The 19,147-nt window shown below is 34.8% G+C and overlaps 1 pseudogene; it reads left to right on the top strand.

Annotated features, from left to right (window-relative positions):
• Positions 1 to 18,748, top strand: part of LOC109455371 (high mobility group protein B1 pseudogene) — a 48,846-nt pseudogene extending 30,098 nt beyond the window's left edge.
• Positions 18,749 to 19,147: the final 399 nt, after the last annotated feature.

Genomic DNA, 19,147 nt, shown 5'->3' with positions numbered 1-19,147 from the left:
CATGTTTTAGCCACATAATTTTATCTAAATGTATACTAATTTGACTTTTTTTTTTAAAGAATAGATATTTGGCTACTGGGGCTTTAAATATATCCTGGATTTCATTAAGAGCCTTACTTAAAGGAAGCACATTTGGGAGAGTGGGTAGGAGTTTTTTGTATTTATTTCCTTGACTGATTTACAAAAGACAAGATTCTTGATGAAATCAACAGAGAGTGAGGACTTTAGTTCCATCAAATCCTTTAGAATCTAGAATGAGATCTCTGGGGAAATTGCAGGAGAAATGACAGAGAAAGATGAGCTTTAAAAATAACAGAATCTGACCTGTGGATTACATTTGGAGACCACTGATCTCTAGGTTACAAAGCAACAAATCCTTGGATGTCAGAAATACGGCAGCGTGAGGGGTGTTCCTTGATATCTCCCCTTGAAGTTACAACAAATTGAAAAGCTATAATTCAACAAAGGATCCCCTACACAATACACAAACATGTCTGAGAGATCTGTGCACTGAAACATCTGAAGGTGGGCGAATGGGGTGAACAGTGGAGGAGGAGAAGGAGAAATGCAGAGACGGAGGCCCGCAGGGTGCAGCCCAGAGCTCACTGTGGTCCTGGGAGAAGAGAGGGGAGAATTGAGACTGCAGGTACACTCTATGTGGCCCTAGCAATTCTGCCTGAGAGATCAGCATATAATGTATGTGAACCCAGAAATCAGGATAGAGACATCAGGGTAAAGGTCAAATACAGAATTGAGACAAATGTGCTCTGATATCCTTCAGTGCCATACAGAAAACACAGCTGTGGAACCTGGCCACCTCCCCACAACCTTCCCCCATACCTTCCCAGTATTAACAGCGCACCCCAGAAAAAAAATGGTAGCAGTGTCAAATTAAAGAGCAGAATATCTACAGCCCTGAGAACTGGAGAGACAGTTCCTGAGTGGCAGATGCACTCTGTGGTTCATTCCAGTGACAAGGGAGGAGCTACAGAGGCAGGGCAGCTTTGGTATAGCAGTCGCCATTACTCAGAAGAGAATAAGGTCACAAACACACCAGCTGTCTCTCCCAGCTCATCCCGTCCCCCCCACCTTTCCTGGCTGATTGCAGTGGGAGCACCCAGGGCTGCTGATGTGCATAGTTCTGCATCTGGCTGCAGGGGCAGCACTGGGATTTCAGAGGTCAACCCCAACGCCCACCACATCCTCCCGCGGGGGTGGTTCCCTGAGACCAAGGCGACCTGGTCACAGAGAAGCAATCCTCAACAACAATAGCTCTACACAAAATGTACCTTCATCATGATAGATGCAAATACACAATTAGGGGAGTTAATACATTTATGGTGTTACCTAATATTACAAGTTTCTAGAAATACTGAATTCCAATTGCTTTTATATACTTCACACAAAACATGTTCTCTAGTTCATAAAAGTAGCTTTTTTTTTTTAGTTTCCTATGTTACTGATGAACTTGAAAAGAAAGAATATTAAAGGTGAGTTTGAAGTTATATCAGCATTTTTACCAGAATAAATAACACTGCATTGTACATATATAACAGAACTATGGGATTTCTCTAACCATAATTAAGATAATAGCCAAAATTCTCCATAGCCATATAAAACACTCCCATACACAAAGTATATTCATTCATTCATTTTTCAATAAATATTTATTAAGCATATGCCTTTTATAAGAAATTCTTATAGATGTGTGAACTGCAGGGGTCAGCAATAACATTATTTTATTTACCTCCAACTATAACTTTTGAGGTGGTAGATCAGTGCCAAAGTTGGACACTGGTTCCCTGATTTCATATCCACCACCATGCCACTGACCATTTGTCCTGCAAGATTTGGTACTTAATGACCTGCATTTTTATTTCTTAACTAAAAACTGAAGTTAGCTATTCTTACATAATTCTCTTTTAGCACTGTCTGTAATATTTGTCATGAACAAGATTTAGAAGTTATAATAAATCATTCTCAATTGTAGGAAGCGTGTATGTACATTTCATATTATAGTCAGTTGTATATAAAACTATGATTTTTATGCAGAGTGAAGATAAAATATGTTATTCATTCTATGTAATAACAAGAAGACTATACAGTTTGTGTGTTTGAATGAAGTCTAGAATGTGACTATTAAGTGAGTTGTAGAATTAATTTTGTAGATGAAATAAGGTTTTGTCCTTTTCCAGATATGCTCTGCCTAGTAGTCATTTCAAGTTCGCTGTCTATTGTCATTGCCTATGGAAAGTTCTCCTTTCTCCATTTATTAGGTGGAATAAGTAACTATAGTAAGTATGATAGCTTTTGCTTTGGCCATAACTTTTTGGCAGATATTGGGGCTAGTGGCAGTAATATAGGTTAATTTAACCCCCATTTTTTCTACTTGATGCTACACACAGGTGAGGGCCTTACACAATTCTCACATGGGAATTGCTATCTAACAAAAAAGTGTGTTTTTTTATTATTGATTCTAACATCACATTCTTGGTTTCATCATGCAGTTATTGGTAAGGTCATTTCAGTGCCTTACTAACTAGAAAAATACAAACAAGCAATTCATTAGTTAAGCAGAAGTCAAATTTTTTTATTTTTTTAGGAAACACTGCTCCATATTGAAAACATTCCAAAGATAAAAAATGGTTTCTCTGTTACAGAAAAGGCAATATTTCATTGTAAGTCCATACAACCTGTGGCATTTTTATACCAAATTCTTCATGTTGCCTTCAGAAAATTTCATTCATAAATATAACCATGGTAGTACTATATTACTTAAGTCTGAGTTTCAAAGTTTTCCTGAATTAATATTGTTTTAGTAATGAATCACTGCAACATGCATCATATTCACCACTGTTATTCAAGGTAGTGTTTTATGCTATTATTGTGATTGTCTGACAGATCATGTGGTGATTTGAGAACCTTTTCTTTGACATTGCTACACCAAAAGAGACTATTTAAAGTTAGGAAATAAAGACCACAAACTAGGGTCCTAGACAACTGAACTCCAAGGCTGGCTGGAAAGTTTATTGCTTTTGGAATTTCTACTTAGTTTTGAATAATGATATTATGGATGATTAATTTCTAAAACATAGTTAAAACCAAATACATTGGACATGATTTCCTGTCATGTAAAAATATATATACTTTTCCTTTCTTAAAATTACTTGTTAAAAATTTTTTGTTGCTTCCTTTTTTCACCCTTTACTTTCAGTCTATCTGTCTTTTGATCTGAGGTGGGCCTCTTGTAGACAGCACGCCATATGTACGGGTTCTGTTTCTTATCCATTCAGCTATTCTGTGTCTTAATTGAAGCAATTATTTCATTTATATTTAAAGTGATTATTGATAGGTACATAGCAGTTACTGCCATTTTATTATTCATGTTTTTTTATCTTCTTTTGTTTGTTTGTTTTACTACTTCTTCTTCTTAAATAAGTCACTTTAACATTTCTTGTAATACTGGCTTGGTGGTAATTAATTTGTTTAGCTTTTTCTTATCTGGGAAGATCTTCATTTCTCCTTCAATTTAAAATGATAGCCTTACTGGGTAGAATAATCTTGGTTATAGGTCCTTAGTTTTCATCACTTTGAATATTTCCCACCACTCCCCTCTGGCCTGCAAAGTTTCTGTTGAGAAATAGCTGACAGTCTATGGGAACTCTCTTATAAGGAACTGGTTGTCTTTTTCTTGCTGCTTTTAGGATTCTCTGTTTGTCTTTAACTTTTGCTGTTTTAATTATGATGTGTCTTGGTGCTGGCCTATTTGGGTTTTTCTTGTTTGGTACTATCTGCACTTTCTGAGCTTTTATGTGTATGTATTTCCTTTTCAAGGCTAGGTACATTTTTAGTTATTATTTCTTCAAGTAGTTTCTCAGTCCCTTGCTTCCTCTCTTCTCCTCCAGTATTCCTATGATGCAAATGTTTTTATGCTTGATGTTCCAGAAGTCCTTTAAACTATTTTCATTTTTTTAAAATTCTTTTTTTTTTCTTTTTGTTGTTCCAATTGACTGTTTTCTGATATGTTTTCTTCTAAATCACTGATTATATCCTCTCTTTCATCTGATCTGCTGTTGATTTCTTTTAGTGTATTCTTCACTTAGGTTATTGTATTCTTTATTTCAGACTCTTCCCAGCACAGTACTCCTGGGCTGGGGATCCCGGTGTGGGGCTGGGGTCCCTCACTCTTCAAGGGGTACCTCAGCCACCAAGGTGCGCTTTCCAGTCCTCAACCATTACCTATGGGTTTGGGTCAGACTGTTTTGAGTCTCCACCCCTCATACCAGTCTTGATGTGGCCTCTTCTTTACATCTTAGTTGTAGGGGTTCTGTTCAACAAGTCTTCAGGTGATTCTCTAGGTTAACTGTTCTATAATTTAGTTGCAATTTTATTGTGATCATGGGAGGTCGCTGGCATAGTGTTTACCTATTCTGCCATCTTGGACCTTGTATGCATTTGGTTTTAATTATGTTCCCTGATTGTCGCATCTATGTCTGAAAAATCAAAGATTTTTCTTTCGAAATAATTCTAACAATTTGTTTGATATAAAAGACAGCTACCATAAATTTGCTTGATTTTTTTCTTTGAAAGTACGCATGCCTTTTTAATTTGAGCTAGCGTGACAGAGAGAAAAGCATATTTATTTTTTACTTATTGAGTCCAAAATTTTTACCAGAGTCATCCATAAAATAGTTCCATATGTCACTGTACAAAATAATACATTTATGTTAAATTATCTAGTTTTCTTGTAGTTGGTGATATTATATTAACGATCACTTTCCTAAAGCAAAGTAAGAAAGTAAAGAATAAAAAATTTAAAATAATTATTTATATTGGTATCATTTTCCCAAATATATCATTAGCCCTTAAGAAAGTTGCTTTTTTTTCTCTCCCCACTTTGTATATGCTTAGCATAGAAAATAAATTTTAAAGGGCTTATTCTTGGGTTATGACATTATTCAACAATTTTTTATTAAGCATTTACTTTGTTATGTGCTATGTTCAGTGTTGCTGTTTTGATGATTAATAAATATCTAATTAATTACTCTCTCCTGCTAACAATACTTGATGTGTATTTTTACAACATGATTTAGCATACAACTTGTCAGTTTTGAGTAAAGGATCCTAAATTATGTACTTCATAATTTAATGTATAAGAAGCCATCGGAGAATAATGTGTTAAGTATTGTTTTTGTTGGACAGTAGGATTTTTTTCCCAGTTTTATGGAGAAATAATTGGCATACAGCTCCGTACAAATTTAAGCTTTAAGTATGGTGGTTTGATGTACATGTAGTTAAATGATTACCATAATAGGCTTAGTTAACGTCCATTATCTCACATAGATACAATAAAAAGTAAAGAAAAAAATTTCTCTTTCTGATGAGAACGCTTAGGATCTATTATCTTAGCAACTTTCCTATATATCATACAGCAATGTTAACTATAGTTATCATGGAATATATTACATCCCTAGTACTTATTTATCTTATAACTGGAAGTTTGTACCTTTACCACCTTCTTGCAATTCCCCCTTTCCTCACCCCACGCCAGCCACCCAACCCATCTCTGGTAACACAAACACAAATTTGATCTCTTTTTCTTTGACTTTGTTTTTGTTTGTTTATTTTGTTTTTAGATTCCACATATAAATTAGATTATACAGTGTTTGTCTTTCTCTGACTGACTTTTTTCACTTAGCATAATGCCTCAAACCCATGTTGTCACAAATGGTACGATTTCCTCATTTTTTTATGCATAATTTTCCATTGTATATATACCACATCTTTATCCATTCACCCATTAATGGGTATTTAGGTTGTTTCCATGTCTTGGCTATTGTAAATAAGTCTGCTATGAACATGGGAGTGCAGATATCTTTTTGAGTTAATGTTTCTGTGTCCTTTGGGTATATTCCCAGAAGTGAAATTTCTGGATCATATCATAGTTCTATTTTTAATTTTTTGAGGAACCTCTATACTGTTTTCCATAGTGGCTGCACCAGTTTACAATATCTCCAACTGTGCACAAGTGTTCTCTTTTTTCCACATCCACACCATCATTTGTTATCTCTTATCTTTTTTATGATGGTCATACTAATAGGTATGAGATGATACCTCATTGTAGCTTCAGTTTTCATTTCCCTAATGACTACTGATGTTGAGCATCTTTTCATGGACCTATTGACTATTTGCATATTTTCTTTGGAAAAAACTCTGCTCATGTCTTTTGCTCATTTTTAAAATTGTATTATTAGTGTGTGTTTTTTGTTCATTTGTTTTGTTTTGTTTTTCATTTATTATGTTGTATGAGTTCTTTATATATTTTGATATTAACCCCTTACAGATATACAGTTTGCATTTTTTTTCCATTCCATAGATTGTCTTTTAACTTTGTTAATGGCTTCTTTTGCTGTGCAGAAGCTTTTTAGTTTGATGTAGTCCCAATTATTTATTTATTTATTTATTTATTTATTTATTTATTTATTTACTAATTTATTTATTTACTTAAATTTTGTTGCTTGTGCTTTCCAAAAAACTCATTACCTAGATCCTTGTCAAGGAGCTTTTATTCTATGTTTTCTTCTAGGAGTTTCATCATTTCAGGTCTCACATTTAAATCTTTAATCCATTGACAGTAGACTTTTTATGACATAATTGAATCTAAATATTTCATTAAGCAACTAATTAAATCACTAGGAAGATTTGTTGTTAATTTAATGTTCATTGGGTAATATATTTAACAAAGCATTTTTAATAATGATAGATGCATTATTTCAGTTTAACAGATAACATTTTTCACTTTGCTTAAAACTTAATCTAATTTCAATTATTGTTTAAATGTTAATAAGTTATCATCAAGTTTTTAAAAATCATGTAAATGTTTAATATATTTTTTATACATCCAAATCAGTATTGTTCATCACAAAATTGTAAGCTACTTTTATGATGGGGATATATCGTATTTTTCTTTGAACCCCTGGCACCAAGTAGAGGTTAGGCACTCAATAAATGTTCATCGAATGAGTCAAAGAATGTAATATTGTTTCTTCTCTTTATAAAAATGAATGACAAAAATATAATTGTTTTGTAATGTAGATACAATGGTTTAAAGTCACCAATTTAAAGTCTATTCAGCAGTTGTGGGGAAAAAACTCTATGGGACATATTTTAAATAAGCCAAATAATTTGGATGCATTTGTATTTAATTTTGAACTTTTTACTATTATGAACATTGAAAATCTCTCATCGTCTACTTCGTAGTTGTTCTTTGATCAGAAGCTGAGAGTCCTCCTAGGTTTTAGCTACTGAACAACGAGATAATTTTTTGACCTGGTACAGGGATTATCTCAACAGAAAGTTCCTGGGAGCCAATTCTCAGTAAGTTTATTCCTAACAAAAAAATTCTATACAGAGCAAGACTTTTTCATCTCTTACTCTTCCTTATTTAAATCTAAGCCAAGTTCAACCATCTTCTAATAAGAAAATGGATATCAATACACTATTCTTATTGTGGTCTACTCAATGGGAATTTTAATTCCAAGGATTTGTAAGTCACTTATACAAAGACCAGGTAGGGGATTGTTTTTGTGTAAGAAACCCAGATTCAGAGACTTTGAGGAATAAATATAAGTAGAGATGGGTTTCACAGAACCTGGAAAGCTGTCAGAAATAGAACTTAATCTATGTCTGTCAGAGTTTATATGGCTCCCATTTCTGCCTCTCTGCTTGTTTGCTGTACTTTCTTATTTTTGTTAGTAGAATGGCTTACTTTGCTAATTTATCGCACTTACATAACTCAATCCTAGTAGGTTAATCCCAAAATATGTCATTTGGCTGGCATCCATTATTGGTTGACTATATTCTGTGTTTTTGAAGTTCTTAAAATAAATAATCTGATTGGCTTAGTTCAGCCTATGAATCCCTCCTCTACCTGTGGATTGTGTGTCTATCCTAATGTAAACAGCAATGTTCAGGGCTGTGGATTTATGTGATGCCAGGACAGCCAAATCCAGAAGCTCTAGGTGGGGTAGATGTTTTGCAACAGGCCAGGAATGAGGCAGGCATATACACTAACATGACTGGTAAAATACTGAATCGATTTCAAGAGAGCAGCACCCATGTTCACTATATACCTGAACGTGAATGTATTCTCTCTCTCTCTCTCTGTCTCTCTTTTTGTTTTAATTGCTCTATCTTTAGAAACTTTTCAAGTTGAGCTAATTCAGTAAAACATTTGAATAGTTTTGAAATTACTGTTTTTGTGACTATTGTCTACGTAGACTGCTTCTTTCCCCTACTCATCTTTTTTCTTCTCTTTCAAATACTTGTAACTTATATAATGTAGACATACAAACAATTAAAAAATAATTATAAAAACATATTTTAATTGTAATATTTCTAAAGACTTAGTTTATCTCCTATCTGTGCTCTCATCCCCAAATGATAGTAATGATGATGTAAATGGAGGCAATATTGCATAGTGGCCAACAGTGCAGGCTCTGGAGTTAGATCATTTAGTTTCTCATTCTAGCTCTACCTTATTCAAGCATTATGATCTTAGACCAAATGCATAATTCATGTAAATTGTTTAATACATAGAGTTTATTACATATATGTTGCATAAAATAGGTGCTTAATAACTAACAACTATTATTACTGATTATTACTATAACTGCTATTACAACTACTACTATTACTACTAATTAATCATCTTTAAATTTTATTAGTTCCTTAGATTTTGCAAAATAATTAAACATATTCAGTTATATTTTTGTGTCTTTTCTACAAAGAATATATAAAATTTTAACATGAGCCTCATCAATAAGTTTTTGTCAACTTTACCTTTATAGAATATTTTTCCATTGGGAAAATTCTATCTGATGAATTGAAATTCACCCAAAACTTTTGCTCTGTTTATCATATGAAATGTCATTTTTGAGCCTCATCACTGCATTTACCATCTAAATAGTCTCTTCTCATGATCCATTTTAACTTTAATAGACAATTTAGAATAATCTAGATCATTAAGGGAGGTGATTAAATTATCTAGCTTTAACTTTTTTACAACTTTTATTTTTATTTAACTTATATTGTTTTCAATTATTTACATAAGAATAAAAATAATTGAATATATAGTATTCTTTTTGAATGAAAATTGTAAAACCTTAGTTATTTCATAAGAATGGTGTAGATCAGTAAACTATGAATCAAACATGTACATAAATTATAAATACAGAAAAATCTTATCCATTGAGATAATTTACATCATAGCAACCCTTGATCTGCCTCAAATCTTTGTTTTATGTAAATATTTATATCACAAATGCAAATCAAGAGGAAGGTCTTTTTTAGATTAGTGTTAAATTTGAGCATACATGACAGCTCAATTGCTGGAAAAGAACATTGTCTGGTGCTTCCAATCTCATTTCCAAGAATGACAGTCTTCATGAATGAACACTAAACTCTTTCCAGGAAGAGCTCTTTGAGGATGGCAGCTGGTTTAGAGCCATCATGACATTTAAATTCTTTAGCTAGTCATCCTTGGGAGGAGGATTATGAAACAGATGTATGGGAAACCTCATATTCACATGTGACAAGAGTAATTTATGTGGAGATGATAGAGATTAGACTTTTCTTTCACTTCATAAAAGCCTAATGTTGTTTAACTGAAACAATTATGTGTTGCTCCAAACAGAGAAAATAAAATTGCATCAGTTATACTTGAAATCAAATAAACATTTTCTTAATCCCAACTAAATTCTCTTAGTGTTTGATTTTGTTTGTTTTGTTTCGTTTCTTCTTCAATCAGTGAGACTTGTATTTGGATCAGTAGTAGCAAGCTTACAGAATGTTCTTCTGAGGTCACTTAATTAAGTGTTTTCACCAAAAACTCCCCAAAACCCAACTATATTTTTTGTTGTTTCTATTTTCACAGTAGAAAATAATGTTGCTGTTGAAAGTGAGTGATTCTAGAAACTAATTAATTGTCTTAATGTCTCTGGTTCATTATAAATTTTATACTTCTGGCAGGAGTATGCTCTTTGTAATACTTTAAAGAGAAATGACAGTTATCTAAATCTATTATACTCTATAAAAGTAGAATGAAATAGAATGCAATGCAACTAAAGTTACATGGTCTTCAACTTGTTTTACAAAGAAAAGGACAACATATTTGTGTTTGCACTGCTGTACCTGACAGTGTATTTCAGACATTAATCTTTCTGGTGGTAAGTGCCAGAACCTGTATTATTGGATAGGAGTGGACATTTAATTTGAAACTCAGAGGACAAGAAACATAGCTAAGAAAAGTGGTAGAAGGGATGTTTCTAGAAAGGGGGAATCATGTTATTAATTCATTGATTTATTCATTCAATGTTTCTTTCCAAAAAAATCATTCAAAGTTTTATTGGATATTGAGGGAATGAAAAAGGCAATACAATTTCTTTAAGCCATTTGAATTATAGAGGAGAGAACACTTATTTGCATGATTAACATAAAGGAGTGCACAGAGAGGAGTTATGAGAAACTTTTTGAGTAATGAGCTAAACCCCAAATTGGCAGCCTTAGAGTCCCACATTTTATAGTATGAATTTTTCTGTAATCTCACCTCAGGATAAAGGTTAGAAAGAATGACAAATGGTGAGGTGTCTTTTAAATACCATCCCTGGGTCAAAATTGATGTAAAAGAGGCCTGTTACAAAGATGTAACAGACCTGGAGGAGGGACTTTATGCTAGATGGAAAGGTCTTTTTAAACACAGACACACAAACACACTTATACTATATTTCAAGTAGACTAGAATACTCTTGTTTCTTTAGGAACTCATGACTACTGTATCTATTTTCCAAGTACGATCTTTAAAAGTTAAAGGTATTGATATTAAGATATATACTAGTTTTAAACTTATGTTCACAAAATTATAGAACTACATTTGTTTTTTCAGATAAGTTTTTTTAAATTAATTAATTAATTAAAGTCAAGTTGTTGTCCTTTCAATCTTAGTTGTGGAGGGTGCTGTTCAGCTTCAAGTTGTTGTCCTTTCAGTCTTAGTTGTGGAGGGCGCAGCTTAGCTCCAGGTCCAGTTGCCGTTGCTAGTTGCAGGGGGCACAGCCCACCATCCCTTGCAGGAGCTGAACCGGCAACCTTGTGGTTCAGAGGACAGGCTCCAACCAACTGAGCCATCCGGGAGCTCAGCGGTAGCTCAGTTCAAGGTGCCGTGTTCAATTTTAGTTGCAGGGGGCGCTGCCCACCATCCCTTGTGGGAGTCGAGGAATTGAACTGGCAACCTTGTGGTTGAGAGCCCGTGCTCCAACCAACAACTGAGCCATCTGTCAGGCAGCTCAGCTCAATGTGCTGTGTTCAGTCTTAGTTGCAGGGGGCAGAGCCCACCATCCCTTGCGAGACTCGAGGAATTGAACTGGCAACCTTGTGGTTGAGAGCCCACTGGCCGATGTGGGAATCGAACCGGCAGCCTTCGGAGTTAGGAGCACAGAGCTCTAACCACCTGAGCCACTGAGACGGCCCTACATTTGTTTTTAAAACACTGTAATACACTAGCTTGATTGTTAATCAAGTGGTAGTAACTGTAAGTATTGATGTGCCAATATCAGGGACCTTAAATCAAATTCCTTATGATACTATAGAAACATTCAGAAGACTTTTCTTCCAAATTCCCATGACTTTTGAGGCATTTAGTCCTTGACTTGCTCTCAGTCTCCTTGTAGACTTAGCTTTCTCAGATATTACTTCAGATCTATAAATATTCTTCCTCATTTATTGTAGCAGTCATCCAAATCAAACCTATGCAATATCTATTTTCTTGAAGCACATTGTCTGTGTATCTGAAGAGTCCTCTGGCGACAAAACAAGATCCTAAATCAATGAAAATACACATACTTTTAATTCACTACTGGGCTCATAAGAAAACTAAATAAATTTCTATGGACAAACAAAACAAAACAATCCAAAACGCAACAACAGTAAAAATAGCCAAAATGAATAGAAAACAAAAACTAAACTGAATAAATGTTCAATTAAGAGTTTACATCAATCTTCAATAAAGGAATTTCTATCAGATATACTTAAGGAAGCGGGAAAATAACCAGAGATGTAAAAAGTAATAATGAACAAAGAAACAAGTTAATATGTAAGTAAATTGAAATATGTATTGCCCATATGAGATAATAGTATGCTCTAATTTGTAGATTTAACAAAAAGCACAAATAAAATTTGCATAAAAGTAGCATACAAATCAGAAGGGGAGAGATCAGAATTAAAGTGTTCTAAGTACCTAGTATTATTTATTAGGGGATTAAGGTACTAAATAACAAAAAAAATGGTTAAGATATATATATATATATATATATATATATATGATAAAATTTCAAAATATTTCTATTCAAAGGGAAAAGATTAAAAAGAAAAATAATAAATATATCAAAAGAGTAAAATTTAAGAAAAATAGAAACAGAGAAAGTGACACATCAAGAATGTAAAATAAAAATGGTAGAAATTATTCCAAATGTGCCAGTTATCACAATTTGCCATGCTTGACAGATAGAAGACAGAGCTTATGAGATAGAATAATGAAGTAAAATCCACGTATGTGTATACTACCTGTATGAGGATAATATGGGAGATGAAAAACATATTCAGTGACAAAACTATGCATTAATTAGTTAACTCCACAGTATAGGACATCCTAAGAACAAGTGTCTGCTAGTCAATGGCATGAAAATGATGGTGAATGTGGAGTGGGAGAGATCAGCTAAAGAACAATGTTTGTGTGGTGTGTGTGTGTGTGTGTGTGGTGTGTGGTGTGATCAGCATATACAGTGAATGGTTAAATTAAAAAAAAAATCTATTACAGTAAAAGACACATTGCCATTAATCTCCCACAAAATACTCACCCGTGCTTCAAACACACTTACCCATCGTTCTTGCCACTTTCTGAAGCAGTTCTGGAAGTCCTCTTTCATGAGTGTCTTTAGTTGCACTGTCATGGCTGCCTTGATGTCCTGAATCATTTTGACTTTAAGGAAGAGTCAGAAGTCTCATGGTACCAGATCCGGTGAATAAGGTGCATGAGGACACACCACGTTTTTATTTGACAGAAATTTCCATACCAGAAGCAATGTGTGACATGGAGCATTGTCATGAGAGAAGGTGATTTACTACACACTTGAAAACACACCTTCTCTCAACCACAGCTCACACCCTACTGACTGCACCTAAAAAGTTGAAACTTGTCACACATTGTTACTAAGTTTCCACATGCTGTTTCCCATATTAAAGATCCCTGCCTTTCCATTGGATGGCACTCGGCAGCAGCATTCACCATATGTTTCGATCAATGTTTTGATCACACCACACATACACTCACGCAGACACACACACACACACCTAGAGAGATGTACAACCATATTTAATAATTGTATCTTGTTTAAATTATGATTCAATAAGCCAATTATAAAAATATATAGTTTAGGCAACAAGGGGAAATTTGAACAGAAGAATAATGGCAGAGTAAGTTTGAGTTGGACAATCTAAGTTTAAGGCCTGAGTTACTGAAGGTTTAGGGGTTGGTTCAGAAATGGAGAGTATATAGTTAGCATGCAAGTGCTACAAAGCTACACTTTGCATCTTCAGTGACAGATAAAGAAATCATAGCTAGTCAACTATTTTATATAAATGATGCATACATCTGAAACATTTTTTAATGTTTATTTGGCTATATATAGATTTGTTATATCCAATGAGACTATAAACCGGCTGTTGATTTTTTTCTAAACTATATCATGAACCTCTCTAGAGGGAGAGAGCTCTAGTGTTACACCTAACAAATTTTATTATAATCTGATGATCAATTATTCTTTTAAATAATCAAGGTTTTATTCTATAGGAGCTCTAAAACAATATAATCTAGCTAATTGCTTTAATATTAAAATTGAAAAATATATATAATATATTTTACTACTACATAAAAATTGACTATCCCAATAGAGTTCATCCAGAGCTATTTTAATGTTGTAAATTACAAATGGAAAACCTCAATTTTATAAGGTAAAACTCCAGCATGAACCCACTGTGTCTTTAAGGCCTCCTCCTTACCCACAGATTGTCACCGATATTACTTCTTTCCTCCTGAACCCTTGTTCAGGGTGTATTTCTAGGCTGTATTTCAAGATTCAGCTCACTCCTATGTGTCATGGAACCTTGGATTTGCTCCTTGCCTTTTCGTTTGGGTTTAGCATTGAGCGTTTTCAGAACTCATTTGTGTCTCTGCACGAGACTCCAACCTCATTTCACTTTTTGCTGGTTTTATACTCTCCTATAAAGCGCAACCCAATTATAGTGGCCATAAAGCTGACGCCTGAGGTTCCCTGACTAGCTGAGGGCCCAGCTATCCCTTTGTCCAGTAGAAGAGATTGTGTATTCATTTTAAAAGAATGGAATTCTAAACCTATTCTTTATTATGATATGTCTTGTCTTTCTGACCAGATTGTTATGATGCTTACCTAACATGTTCAAACAGTCAAACTTGTGCAATTTGCAATTAAACAGTGCTGATGTGAACCATATCAGAGAAAACATAGGTGCATAATGTGTGTGGAAGGTATTCTAGGCTGTTTCCTATACTTTCCTATATACCTGTGACATAAATCAAGTGTCTTTATCCTTCTGGGCCTTTTCTGACTTATTTATATAGTATATTTGAGCTAGACTGTTTTCTAAGAAGGCTGCTTGTTAAACTGCATCTAACTCTTTTATCTTTGTTCATGATGTGTCCTATGTCTGACAGTTTTCCTGGAGTGGTCTGGACTATAAAAGTGATAGCTATATTTGTATTCCAAAAACACCGTATGTTATGTGACTCTTAGACATAACTAAATTGTCATCATTCGTTTTATCTTTCCCTAAACTGGAATCTTCTTATTCATCCTATTTTCTCAATGTCCATCTTGGAGTCAACACATAATGTGTGTTCATTAAATATTTATTGGAAGTATGAATACATTATAAAGAATATTTTCACAGTTTATATCTGCATCATATAATACAGTTTGATTGTTTGTTTTAATTATGCATTGTTGACTCTGTTTTGGGGTCCTGAGTAGAGGTTAATCAGTTCCTCTTCTTGAGCAGCTAATCAAGTACATAGCCAACCACTTCCCTTATGGGGTACTCACACTCTAGGCCACTGCACGTCAGCCCTAATCACACTGGGGCCTAGTGACAGACTAGAGACAGCCTGTATGCCTTGGAAACCACAGAATTATTCAATTTAGTGAATCTGCAGGGAACTTGAGAAACCTAGCTAACTCCACCATGCTTGCCACACATAAGCTGCCTCTTACAGTTCCAGCTTGCTGTTACCGTGTCTCTGGTTGCAACCCCCTGTGTGGCCCTGCCTGGCAGACTTCTCTAGTTTGGAGTTATAAGTAACAAAAAGTTCTGCCTTTCATCTATCCAAGTGTTAGTGTGTTATGTCTTACCATCAAAAGAATCTTTAAATCTCATAAAACACATGAGAACCCTTACCTAAAAGCTGTGTGTGTCAAATAAAAATAATTAATTTGGGAACAAAGAAATCTTTATAATCAAAAGCCTTGAAATAAGTACCCTAGAATGGAAAAAGAAAATGTAGCCCTCTATCATTTTTTACACTAACTTTTAAACTCCTTAAAAGAAGCAATTATGCCATATTCCCCATTGATTGGCCTACATCTATCTAGGTACATAATAGGAACTTAAAGACAATTACCATCTGATTGAGTTCAAGACATAGTATAGATGTTTTCTAGATCGGTCTTTCTAAGAAATTAATTCTTAGTGTTTCATTCTTTCTGTGAGAACAATTTGTTACAATCTAACTGTACGAATTTAAGGTAGTCTTACTAGACCAAATAATATGGATGCAAATAACATGGATAAAATAAATCAAATAAAATAGAATATAACTGCAATCAGACATAAATAGCATGTTATTTTAAACTTAGCTGGCTGCAACTAGTGTTCTTTTTTGCAGTTTCCAGCATCTGCTAAATTTACTCTATAGGTTGTATTGTCCTTACATTTTGGCACAAACATAAAAGAGAACATATTTTCCTTACTGCCCTTCACACTCTTTGATTGGAAGGTTCCACTACTTTATTTGGACATTTTCCATCATACTTCTTATAGCATCCATATGTTAGTTTTTTATGCCTATTAATGTTTTCTTTACTCTGGGCACCCTTCCAAATACACTACTTTGAAATATGGAACTCCTTATTTAGTTATATAGCCAATATCTAAAAACCTCAACTAAGAAAAGATTTCCACCAGAATTTTTGAAGGTGCTGTTAAGATCAATCAAAGCAGGCACTCAATGAGTGTGGAAAAGAGTCTTATAACAGCTCAGGAAACCGTCTCATAAAGCCTCTATGGAGGAGAACACATCAGAAGACAGAGACTGCAAACCACCCTAAGGGGAAACTAGCCAAACTCAGCAGCAGCAGATGGAGAAGAAATGCACGTATTGACTAACTTCCTTGTGAGGCTGTATTTATGTTTCTACTTATTGGGTGCAGATTATATTTTTCTGCCAACAGTAAATGCTATTGATTTAGTACATGTGAGCTCTACACCACACTGTAGCCCTCTGAAATGCAGGGGTGGAAGAGAACATAGACTTCTTTTTCTAAAACACAGAAGATAACCCATAGGTTGTTCAGACACTTTTGCTACAGAAAGGCTCCTAGCTAAGAGGAAATTGTGTATGGTCTTTTGAAAAAAGTATAGACATGGAACAAAAGTACATTTTAGATGAGGCTAGGTGATGCTGCTTCTTTTTCAGATGTCTGCCTAATTTCCTTGGCAGAAATTTCAAAGATTTGTATCAACTTTTGTTTAAAAAAAAAATGCTTACCAATGTTCTGTGAAGAAAAAGCAAGGCACATAATGACTTCATCACCCCAGAGTGAGTCATAATGAACAAGATACTGCATTATTACCCAGAAAATAGGAGTCCAAAAAAACAAAAGATTGGGACTCTCTGACCACTGGCAAAGCCATGCTGTCTAATATGAGCAGAGGCTTTTGATCCAATTGTGACTTTGCTCCTTTGTGATGATGACATTCCATCTCCAGCATTCAGGAGGTAAACGTTTTAAAGTAACTCACTATGTCACTTGAAAATCAAATCCCAGAGATGCTGGCTGAAAGCCAAGGAGTTACTCCCAGATGTATAAGAAAGTGGTTGCAATGTATAATTAGGTTAATGCTGGACTAGACCCTGCTTTTGATGAGTTGGCAACTCCCATGATTGCTTTGCTTTAAGTGGGTTGGAGCCTGGGAGGAAACTATACCTATGGGACTTAATAGGAGATAAGCACCAGAAAGCGATTGAAAGGCTAGGGTTTTACAAACCTTTCTAATGATGGAATCATTGAATAGAAAGGTCGTCTGTTCAGGTTCCTGAAACTACATCGGTTTTAAGTCTGAAAGATAAAATCCAGTCTACTTTTTCATTTAGATCTCCAAAACGGAGGCTTCACCATCTTCTTTGGTGAAGGTGTTAAGGTTTAATATATCAAAAACTTCTTCCATATAATGCCTCAAAGTCTCTTGGTTGTAATTAAGCCCCAGTAAATTTCTCTCATAATATGCTTACATATACACCTGTGTGATTCCTTTATATTAACTCTTATTGTATCTGTACAACGTTTTCATTAGAGTCACTTTCTATACTCTGCACCTATTAATTTCCCAGTGGTTCAAAATTGATCATAATTTCATAAATTCTCAATTCTGATAACATGGAAACTATTACACTCTGTTTTTTAGATTTCTTGTTAAAGTTCTGGTCACTTGTAATACGTACTGTATTCTGGTTTATTTGACACTTTTGTTAATTGAAAGACTATAATATGCACTAAAAATACCTGTAACTCATTACCTTTTTAAAAAGCAATCAAAATGTAAGGAATGCAACCAAATTAATCTAGAGCAATCAAAATGAAACCGGAAGTGAAAGACAAAAGCATTATTAGAAGTGTGTCAGAAGAGAGGAGAGAGTGAGGAGGCCGTGTCTGGCTCCCACCGCCATTGCAGGACATTCAGCTCCATAGAGACAGCACCCGGGCGAGTGCGAGCCGACCACGGGCACTGTGCGATGCCGGGCTTGCTGAGGAAAAATAATCAAACTTGGGCAAAGGACACCGGAGAGGCAAACTATCATCATTCACATTCTTTGTGCACACCTGCCGGGAGGAGCATAAGAAGAAGCATCCTGTTCTTTCAGTCAACTTCTCAGAGAGTTTTCTAAGAAGTGCTCAGAGAGGTGGAAAACTGTCTGCTAAACAGAAAGGGAAACTTGACGACATGGCAAAGGCAGACAAAGCCCGTTATGAAAGAGAAATGAAAACTTATATGCCTGCTACATGGAAAACAAAAAGCAAAGTTCAAGGATGCCAATGTACCTAAAAGGCCTCCTTCGGCCTTTTTCTTGTTTTGTTTCCCCAAATCAAAGGAAAGCTTCCCGGCCTATCCATTGGTCATGTTGCAAAGGAGCTGGGACAGATGGGGAATGACAAGCAGCCTTATGAAGAGAAGAAAAAAGACGAAAAGGATATTGCTGCATACCAAGCTAAAGGAAAGGCTGACACGGCAAAAAAGGGAGTTGTCAAGGCTGAAAAAAGCAGGAAAAGAAGGAAGAGAAGGAAGATGAAAAGATGAAGATGAATAAGGAGATGATGATGATGAATAAGTTGGTTGTAGCTCAGTTTATTTTTTCTTGTTCATAAAGCATTTAACCCCCTCTCCCCAGTACACACCTCATTCCTTTCAAGGAAAATACATTGAGATGTAAGGCTGTGTAATATACATTTTTAAACTGTATAGTTTTTTTTTTTTTATGTTTTGCTTTGTGTGTGTGTGTGTGTGTGTGTGTGTGTGTGTGTGTGTGTAGTTAACACACTATTGCATGTGTTTTTAGATAGCCCTGTCCGGGTGGTGTTTTCAATAGCCATTAACCTTGGCTGGTACAGTATCGGGGTTGTAAATTGGCATGGAGATTTAAAGCAGGTTCTTGCTGGGGCACAGCACAAATTAGTGATATATGGGGATGGTAGTTTTTCATCTTCAGTTGTCTGTGATGCAGCTTATA

This window comes from Rhinolophus sinicus, chromosome 4, assembly GCF_057876585.1.
Source record: "Rhinolophus sinicus isolate RSI-liver-muscle chromosome 4, RSI-T2T, whole genome shotgun sequence".
In the NCBI taxonomy this organism is placed as follows: domain Eukaryota; kingdom Metazoa; phylum Chordata; class Mammalia; order Chiroptera; family Rhinolophidae; genus Rhinolophus; species Rhinolophus sinicus.
This window is presented reverse-complemented; position numbering and strand designations above follow the sequence as displayed.